Raw genomic sequence first — 12161 nt, 5'->3', positions numbered from 1 at the left:
AATGTCAAAGTCTTAACCATTATGTACATATCAGAACCGGTATGTCCGGATCATGTCCAACTTAGAACCGATCTGTCCAAATCATGTCCAAATCATTATATCATGTCAAGCCTAGCTATCTAATGTGTAGAATAGTTAAATAATGGCTAAAATCAAATAAATAATGTGTAATGTATAATAACAATATTATAAATTTGAATAAAATTGATTTTACATGTAATTCATTAAATATTATTAATTGTAGATTTTATTTATGAAAAATCAGTTCAGATCAGATTAGAAAAAATAAGTTCAGATCATATAAGATCAGATCCGATCAGATCATATTAGGAAAAATAAGGTAAAATAAACGAGACCTTATAAAACGGACTAAAACAGAAAGTGTAAAGATCATTTAAAATAGATGTAGTATCTGACAAAACTTTATAATTAGTGTTTGATGAAGCAATGTGTAAAAGCTTTTACGGATTTAGGTGTTCTCTCGATCCCAAAATATATGGGAAATTTTGATAACTATCAGACAGCTTTATAATTAGTGTTCGATGAAGTAGTGCGTAAAAGCTTTGATAGCTATCAATAAACATAGTATACTTGGTACAATTACTAACAATAATTGTACCAAGTAAAGTTTGACCTGCTGATAAAGATTTGGTCTCATAACCTCAAGATTATGGTACCAGTGTTGTAGGGTCCTTCATCTTACCTCCTTAAAAAAAAAAAAAAAAAAAAAAAAAAAAAAAACTAACTAACAACAATCGAAACACTGCATGAACGCTTAGCGTGCTAACTACTAAAATAAAAACTTTTGTTTATTTACGGGACAATACAAAATTCGACAACTTTAAACTTTTGTAATTTTACGGGACAATACAAAAATCGATACCTTTAAAGAATCCCTATTTTTGTTTCTATTGATGTTATCAATCCTACAATTATTTTTACTAGGTAATAAGAATGGACCTTACGGAACCAACATCTATCACAGGTTAACCAGTTCAGTTACGCAGATTTTCGTACAAGTCACTTCCAAGCATTTCGTTGTAATGGGGCTCGACAAGAAGGTGAGTTCCCCACCAACTTCATCAACTTATGTTGAATTTTTTAGACGCGATACTTTGATTTATATGTTACTACTCTGTAGAAAGGATAGTGATGTAAATGAGATTTAAACTAATTAACTACACAACTAGATAGATTTGAGATTAACAAAGGCATAAATATACTTTGATTTACAAGCTACTACTCTGTGTAAAGGATAGTGATATAGACAGATTAAACTCATAAATTACACAAAGAACACTCATTAGATATAAGTTGACAAAGGCATGCATGATGAATATACAAAACGTGAAATTTACTTACTTTGCGGGACTCTACTTAACCATTTGACTTTAATTTTGTCTCCATAAAAACAATTAACATGGTTTAATCTCTACGTAATTACATCATCTATGATGTCATTCACACATCATAATACATAAATGTATAATTCATCCTAAGTCAAATGTCCCCGCAAACACAAAAGAATTAACCCCTAACTATCTAGTCTTGGACTCTTGGATGACTAAGGATAAAGCAATACACTTGGTATGTGGTAATGTTTTCCTCGATTTGGGGAGCATGATAACTTTTTCATTATTACTTTCAAATATTATCCAAACATGTTGTCTTTCAATTCAAATCGTACGAGATAACAAGGAAAAAGAATATAAGATCACATTATATATTATGGAATTTCTTTGAAATTTGTACATCAATTTGATTTTTTTTTTTTTTTTTTTTTTTTTTTTTAACATCAGCTGAATACAATTTGATAGTTACTCTTCGAGTTTATTTAAATCCTCATTGGAATTAATGTATATTGGTATTGTAAGCCCCATACTCCGTATAATTTGTAAAGAACTTAGGTAAAAAATGTTGAGTATACCTTAACTTATCACGTTGTCAATCATCATTCTTACGGAGTAATATTCTAGTGACCTTGTAAGGCTTAAGATAAATATTTTGGACAGTTGCGAACTTTATGATTATAAAAACACAAATTCTTATTTACAAGGGTTGTACAATAATTATTGTACACCGGATTAAAAGTTAACTCAAAAGGCTTAAAAGTTATGCTTAAATAGGTAAAAGTTATATATTTTTTGGTGATAAATTTTTTCATTTTAATAAAACTTATTTCTTCAAAATCACTAATAATGTATAAAATTAATCATTTAATTCTTTAAAATGTTTATCTATCAACTTTTTTGTATTAATATAAAAGTTAATCAAAACTAGGTTAAAGTTACAAAAAAAATTGGATTAAAGTTATATTGGTGTACAATAAATTTATTGTACACCTTGTGCGCGCAAGACCTTTTGTTATAAAATAAACAAGTGGATTTTGTTCCTGTTCGGTTCACTTTATTTCTTTGTATTTCAGGAAAAATAAGTTCAGTTTAATTTTAACTGTTAGATTTCAGAGATTTATGAAATGAGTATGGACCACTTAATAAAGAGAAAAGTTAGGTCTACTTACAATCCCAATGGAGGTTCCACACTAAAATCAATAGACAATAGTGGGAGTAACTCCATAAACTTATAAGGTGGTATTTTCTCCAATGTGGGAAAAACTCACATGTGGTAAGATTGAGTCTCAACATTGACAAGAAAAAAGGGTTAACCAAATATAATTTATAAGTAAAATAAGCTTGGTAAATTCTACGGAGTATTCAGTAGTAAGTTCATGTAAGTCCAAATAAGATAAATTCGGAGAAAATAAGGGAAAATCAAACAAATAAAACACACACAAATTAGTAAAATACGTAGACCACGCGAAGAAAAAAGTGTATCGCTATTCGACGCCCGCATACGTTAAAATCGCCCGCATTTTTAACGTAAAAGTACCTTTTTACCCTTGTAAAAATGTATCCCCTCCCTGCATTTTCACCCAACGTTCACCCCTCCCAGCTCCGGCCAGCCACCATCTTCTTACCTTCCCACCATCACCATTGCTCCTCCATACCTTCATTTGGAGGTTTGAGCCACCCTTACCGTTAGTCCTTCTTCTCTTCACCCCACCATTAGCTCCTGCCGCGCGCACATCACCATAAATCCCGCAACCAATAATAGTTTTTGCCCCACCATGAAACTTTTGCTCCACCATTATTGTTGAAGAAGAGCAAGACCATAGTATTTGCAAGCCGAAGCCAACCATCGTTAAAATCACCATCACCATTAACAGAGCATTCTCATCCGCCATCATCGGAGGTTAGGAAAATCGTTTAATTTTATTTAAATGAGAAGCCGGCATCGCACACAATTTGCGCGGGCCACACGCCGGTGGCGCACAGATCTTGCGCAGGGGACAGGAAGATGGCGCGCAAGATCTGCGGGTACATCCATGTCGCTGGCGCAAATTATGTGCGCCACCGCCGCGTGGCCCGCGCAAATTGGGTGCGCTACTGGTTTTGATTTTTTTTTTTCATTCTTAATTACGTTAATTACATAGATTTGTTTGTCTTAGAAATGTTATATATTTTACATTAATTCCGTTGATATGTAAATTTGTTTCATTTAAAAATGTTAATTAATTAGTTTATAAATGAGGAAGTTTTCCTTCATTATTCCATTAGTATACTACTGTACAAGCAATACAACTGGTATTATGTTATGATTGATGCACTAATTATGCTCTAATTATGCACATTCCAAATATACAAGGATCACCAATATTGCTAACATAGCTAACGTACCTGCCTAATATACACAATATATTATTCTAACCGTTAAATTTTTTAGAAATGTTTTAGTTTTGTGGTGGCGCAAAAAAGAGCACGTCGGGATATTTTTGGGTGGTGGTGGGAGATGATGGAGTTTGGCTGGAAGTGTAGAGAAAAGGTTAGGAGAGATGAAGAGGGAGGGGTGAATTTAATTTAAAGGGCAAACACGTACTTTTATATTAGAAATGCGGGCGTTTTTAGCTAACGCGGGCGTCAAATAAAAATCCCCAAGAAAAAATTACACACGAATGTATAATGAACAAATACTCTGTATACGAGTATATCACATTACAGGTGATAAATACAGGGACGAGATTGCAAGGCAATCAATTATGTGAATAACAGAATATAACTTGGAAAGGAAAACATCAGAAAATGATAACAAAGGCGTGATAAATTGGTCAATAATCATAACACTTATAAAGACTTGAACTTCTATTACTATTCACCCAATTGTGCACTTATCAATATGCCCCCATTTTGTGCCTTAATTTTGTTTTTGTCTTATTCTTATCAATAGTTTGGGGACAATTATACCCTTGGTCATATACCTACCATGTGTCTCCTTTTTTCTTTTTCGTTTTTTTCTTCTATTTTGCCTTTTCTTTCTTCCTTTTGTTGGGAACCCAATAACCCATTTCACCGAATTTTTCGCGTCACTCTTTCTAACCTAGCTTTCCTCCGCCCTCTTCCTGTCTCTCCTATCAATGTTATTTGTGGAATGTTACAATATGAATGGCACAAATATTGTAAACTTATGTATGATTTCATATTATTAATTACATGCATTTCGAACTCTAACATTTTTTTCTAGCCTTTAATATAAATTTGTAAAAGTTAGTCTTTTACGTAAAATTTCTGCAAACTAAATTTATATACCTTGGGGGATCGTGCGCGCTAGCGCACGGTCCAACAACTAGTTAGTTAAATTTGTCAAATATTCCCTCCGTATTTATTTAAGAGATACATTTGGCCGGACACGCGTATTAAGAAAAAGAATTGAATGAAATAGAGTAATAAAACAAGTGGGGTTGAGTAGATATTTTAATAAGAAAAACAAGTGGAGACCATGTCATTTTAGGGAGTGGGGGGTGGAGATGGGGTGTAGATATATTATTTAATTAGATAGTAGAGTTGATAAGTTACTAAAAATGACAAGTGTATCTCTTAAATAAATACGGTCGGAAAATACAAGTGTATTCCTTAAATAAATATGGAGGGAGTAATCAATAATTTTTGGTTAATAATTTGGTTTGTTAGTTTGACCCTGCCATAAAAAGTGGTGCCAGACTTGATTTCACGTAATTAATAAAGCGGAATTTTTTCGTACGGAGGCCCCATTGTGGTCCATTTTACTGGGGCCCGTGCGGGGCCCAGCCTACTTAATTTGGTGAGCACAGTTGGGCCCTATAGGCCCAATTTCTTACTCTCCAGGGGTGACATTGCATGATCCAGCTAGGATGTGACAACCTCGCTGAGGTGGTCAAATTACAAGTTGGATTGGTAAAAGAGGCAATTAGACATACAAAGATTGCAAGACAGAACCATATCTCTTTTTCTTGACGTTTTTCAATGGTTTAGTTAAATTGGTATGATTAAGATAATGACTACGGAGTTTACATTAAATACCCATTTTCTCAGAATACTTCCATCGTGTATTTGAGTGTATTTAGACTATTGGAGGTAGGTGACTAAAAATTTGGAACTTTGTTAGTATATTGCACCGATTGTATTTTCAATACCTTAAAAATAGGAAAAATACGAGTAAACTACTCAAAATGTTATGTATCGCAGGTTGTAACATACCTCTATCTTATCATACAAGTTAAAAAATACATATAAATGTTGGCGTATTAATTGAATGCATTTGCATTCAGTAAGATGTTGAATTTTCAAACTTTGGTCCCTCACAACATTTTGTGCCAAGATCCGCAACTGATATCCACTATATCGTTATACAATACTCGTGTGAACCAATCTCAATCTATTACTAAATATGGATGATTTACTAATTACGATATGGGCTAAAATTGATCGACACAAATTGGACTAAATTGTAACATTGATATTTGAATTGCAATTCATGGACTACAGACAATGGTATACAATGAGCATACTATCAATTAATCCTACTCTATTCCTTTGTCTTCTTTTGATTTTAAAGAGCTAATCGTATCCTACTCAATTATTATTATTATTATTATTATTATTATTATTATTATTATTATTATTATTATTATGGGAAAACACCAAAACGTTACAAGCTTAACAAGCTACAAAGATCAAATGAACTACAAGAAGTTGGAGGGGAGCCGAGATACAATCTGGGCCCCCACTCCTCTAGCTATGGCGAACCCGATCCTGCTGAAAATGTGGGCAGCTGCCCGCGCCCCAATGTCTTGAGTCCTGGAGTACGTCTGGACCCGCTTCAGCAAAGAAACAGCCCCTTTCTCTAATTCCCCAAAAGAAGAGAAGGAAAAAGGAAAGAAACCGTAACCCAAAGCCCTACAACGTGCCCCATACTTATCCTGCTTCCGCTGCGCTGCAACCGCCACAACCCGACCCGGAACGAAGCCTGACAACCCAGATTGCGTCATAGGGGAAGACCCAGTCAAGTCAACACACACATCTAGACCGCCATCCCATGAGTAAAGCAATATATCTGCAGGACGAAGAGCTCCATCACTCTCACTAGTCAATTAATCCACCTTTTTCTACCTTTTTCATACTATCAATTAATCCACCTAGAGATGACCAGACTCAAAAATAAATAGGCAATTGAAAAAATAAGTTATTATCCAAATATATAAGGTCTAGATTCTAATTATGATGTAGGCGAAATTTTATCGACACAAACTGAAACTAAATTGAAACATTGATATTCGAAAAGTACTTTAGTTTGTCTTCTTTTAATGTTAATAGAGTCGAGCCAGTCATGTCTGCAATATTATTATTTTTCTAAAATATTTTATCAACGTAAATATGACCGGATCGAAAATTATAAATGGGCAACCAACCAAATAAGTTTTTATCCAAATATATAAGGCCCAAATTCACCCATATCAAACTCAATTATATTACATACATTCCTAACGACCGTTTGATGGCTCTAGTTGGTTCAAATTTAATTGCAAGTTGTACATGCGAATTATAAAATATCTACTCTTTTTAGTATGAATGCCCTTATGAGTTATGCCTAATGTAACTAGTCTTATATGCACGTGATGCGTGCGAAATTATATAAAAAAACTTAAAAATTTATTATTACAACTAATCAACAAATATTAGGCAAGAAAATATTCACAAAGTTCATATTTAAAAACATCAACGTCATACTATAAGTCAATTTCACAATATAAGTTCATATTTAACTAAATCACAACGATTGCATCAATCAAAAAATCTATGTACGTAAGAAATGTAAATAATAATACAAAGTAATAAACATTTTACATTAGTCATTGAAACTGATTTTTGGCAGATTGGTCCTCGAAGAAAACGTGTATGCATCGCGCAATTATCCCGAATTATCCCATCAAAATTTGATCTCCTTGACGGAGTCTCCCCTGGAGGTTGTAGGCAGAAGCTAGCCTGCATCATTGGCTTCATGTACCTGATCAAATCAATTTAAGTATCATTCATTCCCCAGCATATTACTTCGCATTCGGAACAAAGCAACAACAGTTAAGCATTATAGTCTACACTAAGGAGATAGGAGGTGGAACAGTTCTCCGTAAAAACGTATCTCGAATACTAATTGAAAACAATAGCATTGAGAATAATCAAAATACACGAACAATCAACAAACAACAATATAAAATTCCAACCTATCCAAACAACTTTTTCCTTAATCAGTAGGATTCAACTACTCAAGTAGTGAGTGGCTGAAGGAGGCATTAAGAACTTTTCCCCGGGACAATGGAAAGCACTACAATGCGACCTTTATATTTGATTAATTTTCTGGGTTTTATATTTAATCAAATAACCAACAAAGAAACAGAGAAAGGCCTTAGGGGAAATTTCCGTGTTCCTTATCCCTCACATTCCCAATTTCTCAATTTTCCCCCAGCCTGCTTCCATTCTCTCCTCAATATTTTCTTCGCAGATAATCTGAGTAATCTAATTTGCTTAATTTGCAGCTACTCTGCTAGTTGTTGCCTGGTAAAAAAGTTCAATTACTGATATTTTTTTTGTCTTATCACAACTTCAAAATGGGGTAAGTGGATTTCTCTCCTTCGTTAATTGCTCTCCTTTTTGTCTTATTTTTTTGTCTTATACACTTTTATTTCGTTAATTGCTCTCCTTCTACGTGCTTGTCTTATACTGGAAAATGAAACCAAATTGCTCAATTTAATTCAGAAAATGTAGCCGAAAAATTAACGAAATTGAATCGATTGCAGCTATTGAAATTGTGAATATAAAAATTAACAAACGGTTACCTGAATAGAAGGAGAAACAAAGAGTAGATCTTTCCCCTTCCCATTTTTATATTTCTCAATTTTTCAACCTATATGAATGCAAAATCAATAGCCTACGACGACCTGGGAACAAAGAAAACGAATTTATACATGATACAAAGGCTCAAACTAACAAAAAATGATGTTACGATCAAATCCCCGATTTAATGTATACATGAATTCAAGTTTGCAGCCATATTTTACCATCAAATTCATGAGCTTTTCTATACGGCGACCTGGTAACAACAGTAAAACATGGTATAAGCCATTATATAAGCCATGATACAAAAGTTTCAAGCCTGGATTAGATTTTATCGTCGTATACATGATACAAAGGCTCAAACTAACAAAAACAAACAAACGAATTCTAAGGTAAATCTTCAATACATTAAATTTCACAAACATAATCATAAAATTTGAATTTTTCTAGTTTATTGGAATTAGAAGAATAAGTTAAGAGTGAAGGTAAAATAAGATTAGATGCAGTGAACATAGTAGACGCGCTCTAAAGTACTGAACTCCATTGATATCTCTGATTTTTTTTTTGTCAGTTTAAATAGACAACAAAAATACAAATTTCTTTACTTCTTCAATTTATTTGATCAATCTTAGAGAGAGAAAGGGGGGAAAGAGAGAGAGAAAATAAAGAAGAAAGAGAAAGAGGAAGAAAGAGAGATAATGTAATGGAAATGAGTAGTAATTAGCTCTAACACTATAGTCCATAAAGACTATGGTCGGTTGGGAAAGGATCAAGCAAAGTGGGAGGGAGTCGTAGAATTGAGCTTATTGTTCAGATAAGGGAATTTGATAGCTAGCCACTTCAAGTGCATGTTTCAGCATATACTAAAGAACTTGAATTCATGGAGTAAACAGAAAAAGGTAAAAAACGGACGTACCGGTATACCAAAGGCCCAAGATTTAGCAGTAGCAGCTACTGCCTTATTCGAACCATCCATCCCTCGACCATCCTCACTATATACTCCAAGGAAGTATGCACTAAGAAACCACCCTACATCATAACACACATTACTGACAATAATTCAACTAATTTAGATAAGTACTCCTCAAAATCATTACCCAAAGAGCCTCACACAGGTGTTCTGTACAATGAGTTACCTGGGTATACATTTGTCACCAAAGTCATTGGTTTCTCGGTGTATGATGCCGCGGGCTCAAGTGGAGGAAGGAGGTAGGAAATGCTTAATATCACCTTAGTAGTGAATGGCTACTGCAATGAAGTTGGATCATTCAAAGGCCCACTGGTTCTCTGTAATACCCCATATTTTAAAACATATTTATTAATAACAATTAGTCTTAATTCGAAATTTTGAAATTCTTTTTATAAAACGAGTGAAATAAATTTCGTTTATATTTATTCTTTCGGTTATTATTATATTAATAAAACGTTTTGGATTACGTTATAATTTATCGATTTACTAAGCTATTGTTTTAATCGATTTTAATATTTTATAAGTTATATTAATTTATATTCATTATTGATATTATGATTAATTATTTTTAAAGCTATATCTATTTATGAAATTATGATTTTAAAACTTAATTCGTGGTAATTTGATACGAGCAATTATTTTTCTAAAACTTGTTCTAATTAATTGGGTCAATTGTTTCAACATTACATAGTCAAGCCCAAACAAATAAGTCATTCAAGCCCATCAAAATGCCATCCTAAATCAGAATTTTAAACCCAAAAGAAAAAGGGAAACAAAAATCTCAACACCACCATCATCAAACATCACGCATCATCATCTTCTTCACCATCATCACCATGTTCATCATCATACATCCATGGAAGCTTCTTGCAAGTTGCAAATCCACTGCTCATCTTCTTCTACGTGTAACCCATCAATCCAAACACCATCACCAACCTTCTCCTCCACAAGAATCACCACCCAAATCATCCAATCAAATTTGATTTTCAATCTGATTTCTCACACCATTTCACCTATAAATAGAGCAAGAATTTACTCAATTCAATTCACAAATCGATTGCAAACCCATCCTCAAAATTTCAGCAAGTTTAAATTCAAGAAAATTCATTTAAAAATCAAATTAAAAACTCCCTGCTTTTACAACCACCGACCACCGCCGGCCACCTGAAGGTGGCCTCGCGCCGGCGTCTAGCCACCTCGCCGCCCTCCTGCTCGCCGTCCTCCCTCCTCTTCCCGTCGCCCACTCCTCCCTCTGTCTTCGTTCCTCTTTCGCGGCCCCCTTCTCTCCCCTCCCTTCTCGCTGCAGCCCACCGGAAACCACCACCACCAAAAACCCGCGGCCACCTCCCTCCTTGCCACCTGCAAAACCGACGCCACCCCAGCCCAAGCTGCGCACCAACCTCACGCAACTCCCCCTTCCCCTCCTCCTTTCCTCGTGCCTTTTCTCTGTAAACAAGACCAACATATGGTCTTTAAAAACAAAATAGTAAATTTAAAGGACCCAAGTTCATATTCCCTTGACCCATTAAAGAGTAAGTTGGCCCATTCTCATTTTCTAAAGCCTTATTTATTTATTGCTATATTTTTGCTATTCTATTTTTATTTTCGTTTTCGTTTCTATTTAGATTATAACGTTTTAATTATTTTTCTGTGTTTTGAAGTTACTTTAATTATTTAATAAAGTCGTTGTTATTGAAATATAAATTTTAACGATATTATTATTATTATTATTATTATTGTTATTATTATTATTATTATTATTATTATTATTATTATTATTATTAAGAATATAACGTTTATTAATTTATAACTTTGAAAATTAAGAATATAAAAGTACTTCTATTAATTATTTTATAATTAACGTTTTTCGAAAAGTTAAAAAGATAATTTTATTTTATAAGTCGTTTTATTAATTCAATCGAGTTACTAATATTAATTATTTAATAAACAAGAAGAGGTCCTTGGAGCTCAAGAAGAACGGCTCATCGAAAGTAAGGAAAACGAGTGCTAATAGAGGTTGAGGTAACATCTATTGCTAACACCCACAATCCCCTTCGCAAATACGTTTATGGAAATGATTTATGAATTTGAGAAATGCTTTATGATTTACAACCATGTTTAAGATGATTCTTGTTTGGATTGTGGGATTCTCTTTTGATTTCAATAATGATTTTATGAAAGTATTAATGATTTCAATGAGCTATACGAAGCATGATTTATGATTACGAAATGATATTCTGTCAACGCATGAATAAGAAACGAAACATGATAATGAAAAGCGAAAGACAAGGTTCTGGCAGTATTTGATCTGTTCTGTTCTGATTCTGATTCTGATTCTGATTATGGTTGTGCACGTACCCTCGTACCTCGCTACCCCATAATGGGTAACGTCTGTTTCTGTCTGATTATGATGGTACGATCTGGTGGGAGACGTCCTACATTCTGTTCATACTCGCCAGTAACCATGAATGAATGTTTTTAATAATATAATGGAAAACTATTATATTTCATCTTATTGTTTATCTTGAATTGCAAAAGATTTTATGAAATGATTTGCAAAAAGGTTTTACAATATTCTACTCTCCTTCTGTTTGCATATAAAATGAATTGAAATGAATTTACGTTGTTAGGGTAGTTGTTAGTGGGCCTCGGCTCATGATATTGCTTTTGGTTTTAGGTACCGAAGAGGACAACGGGATGGATTAGTGGTGAGGACGTATCCGTTAAAGCAAGGTTATTTAAGTTGAATAAATAAACTTAGTAGTTAATTATGTACTAAAACTCTAGCTTTAATTCTAAGAATTATTACGGTTTGTATTATGACAATTTAGTTAATATCACGAGTCTTTTGTTTCATTAATATTAGTTTACTTTAATATTGAATTATGCGCCTTGTATCTCTCAATAGAGAGGTACGGCATGTGACGCACCGACTAAATTAGGATTCCGCTGCTAATTATAGATTAATTAACTTAATAAAATTGATTAGA

At 33.6% G+C, this 12161-nt stretch overlaps 1 long non-coding RNA gene across 1 annotated transcript; it reads left to right on the top strand.

Moving 5' to 3' along the window:
• The first annotated feature begins 9797 nt into the window (after nt 1-9797).
• On the top strand, nt 9798-12031 carry LOC130466977 (uncharacterized). Its single transcript, XR_008927134.1, has 3 exons — nt 9798-10703; nt 11127-11193; nt 11849-12031. It is a non-coding gene; the product is annotated as an uncharacterized lncRNA (long non-coding RNA).
• The last annotated feature ends 130 nt before the right edge of the window (nt 12032-12161 follow it).

Source organism: Spinacia oleracea, chromosome 2 (assembly GCF_020520425.1).
Source record: "Spinacia oleracea cultivar Varoflay chromosome 2, BTI_SOV_V1, whole genome shotgun sequence".
NCBI classification, from domain to species: domain Eukaryota; kingdom Viridiplantae; phylum Streptophyta; class Magnoliopsida; order Caryophyllales; family Amaranthaceae; genus Spinacia; species Spinacia oleracea.
Note: the sequence above shows the minus strand (reverse complement) of the source record. Positions and strands in the feature narration are given on the sequence as shown.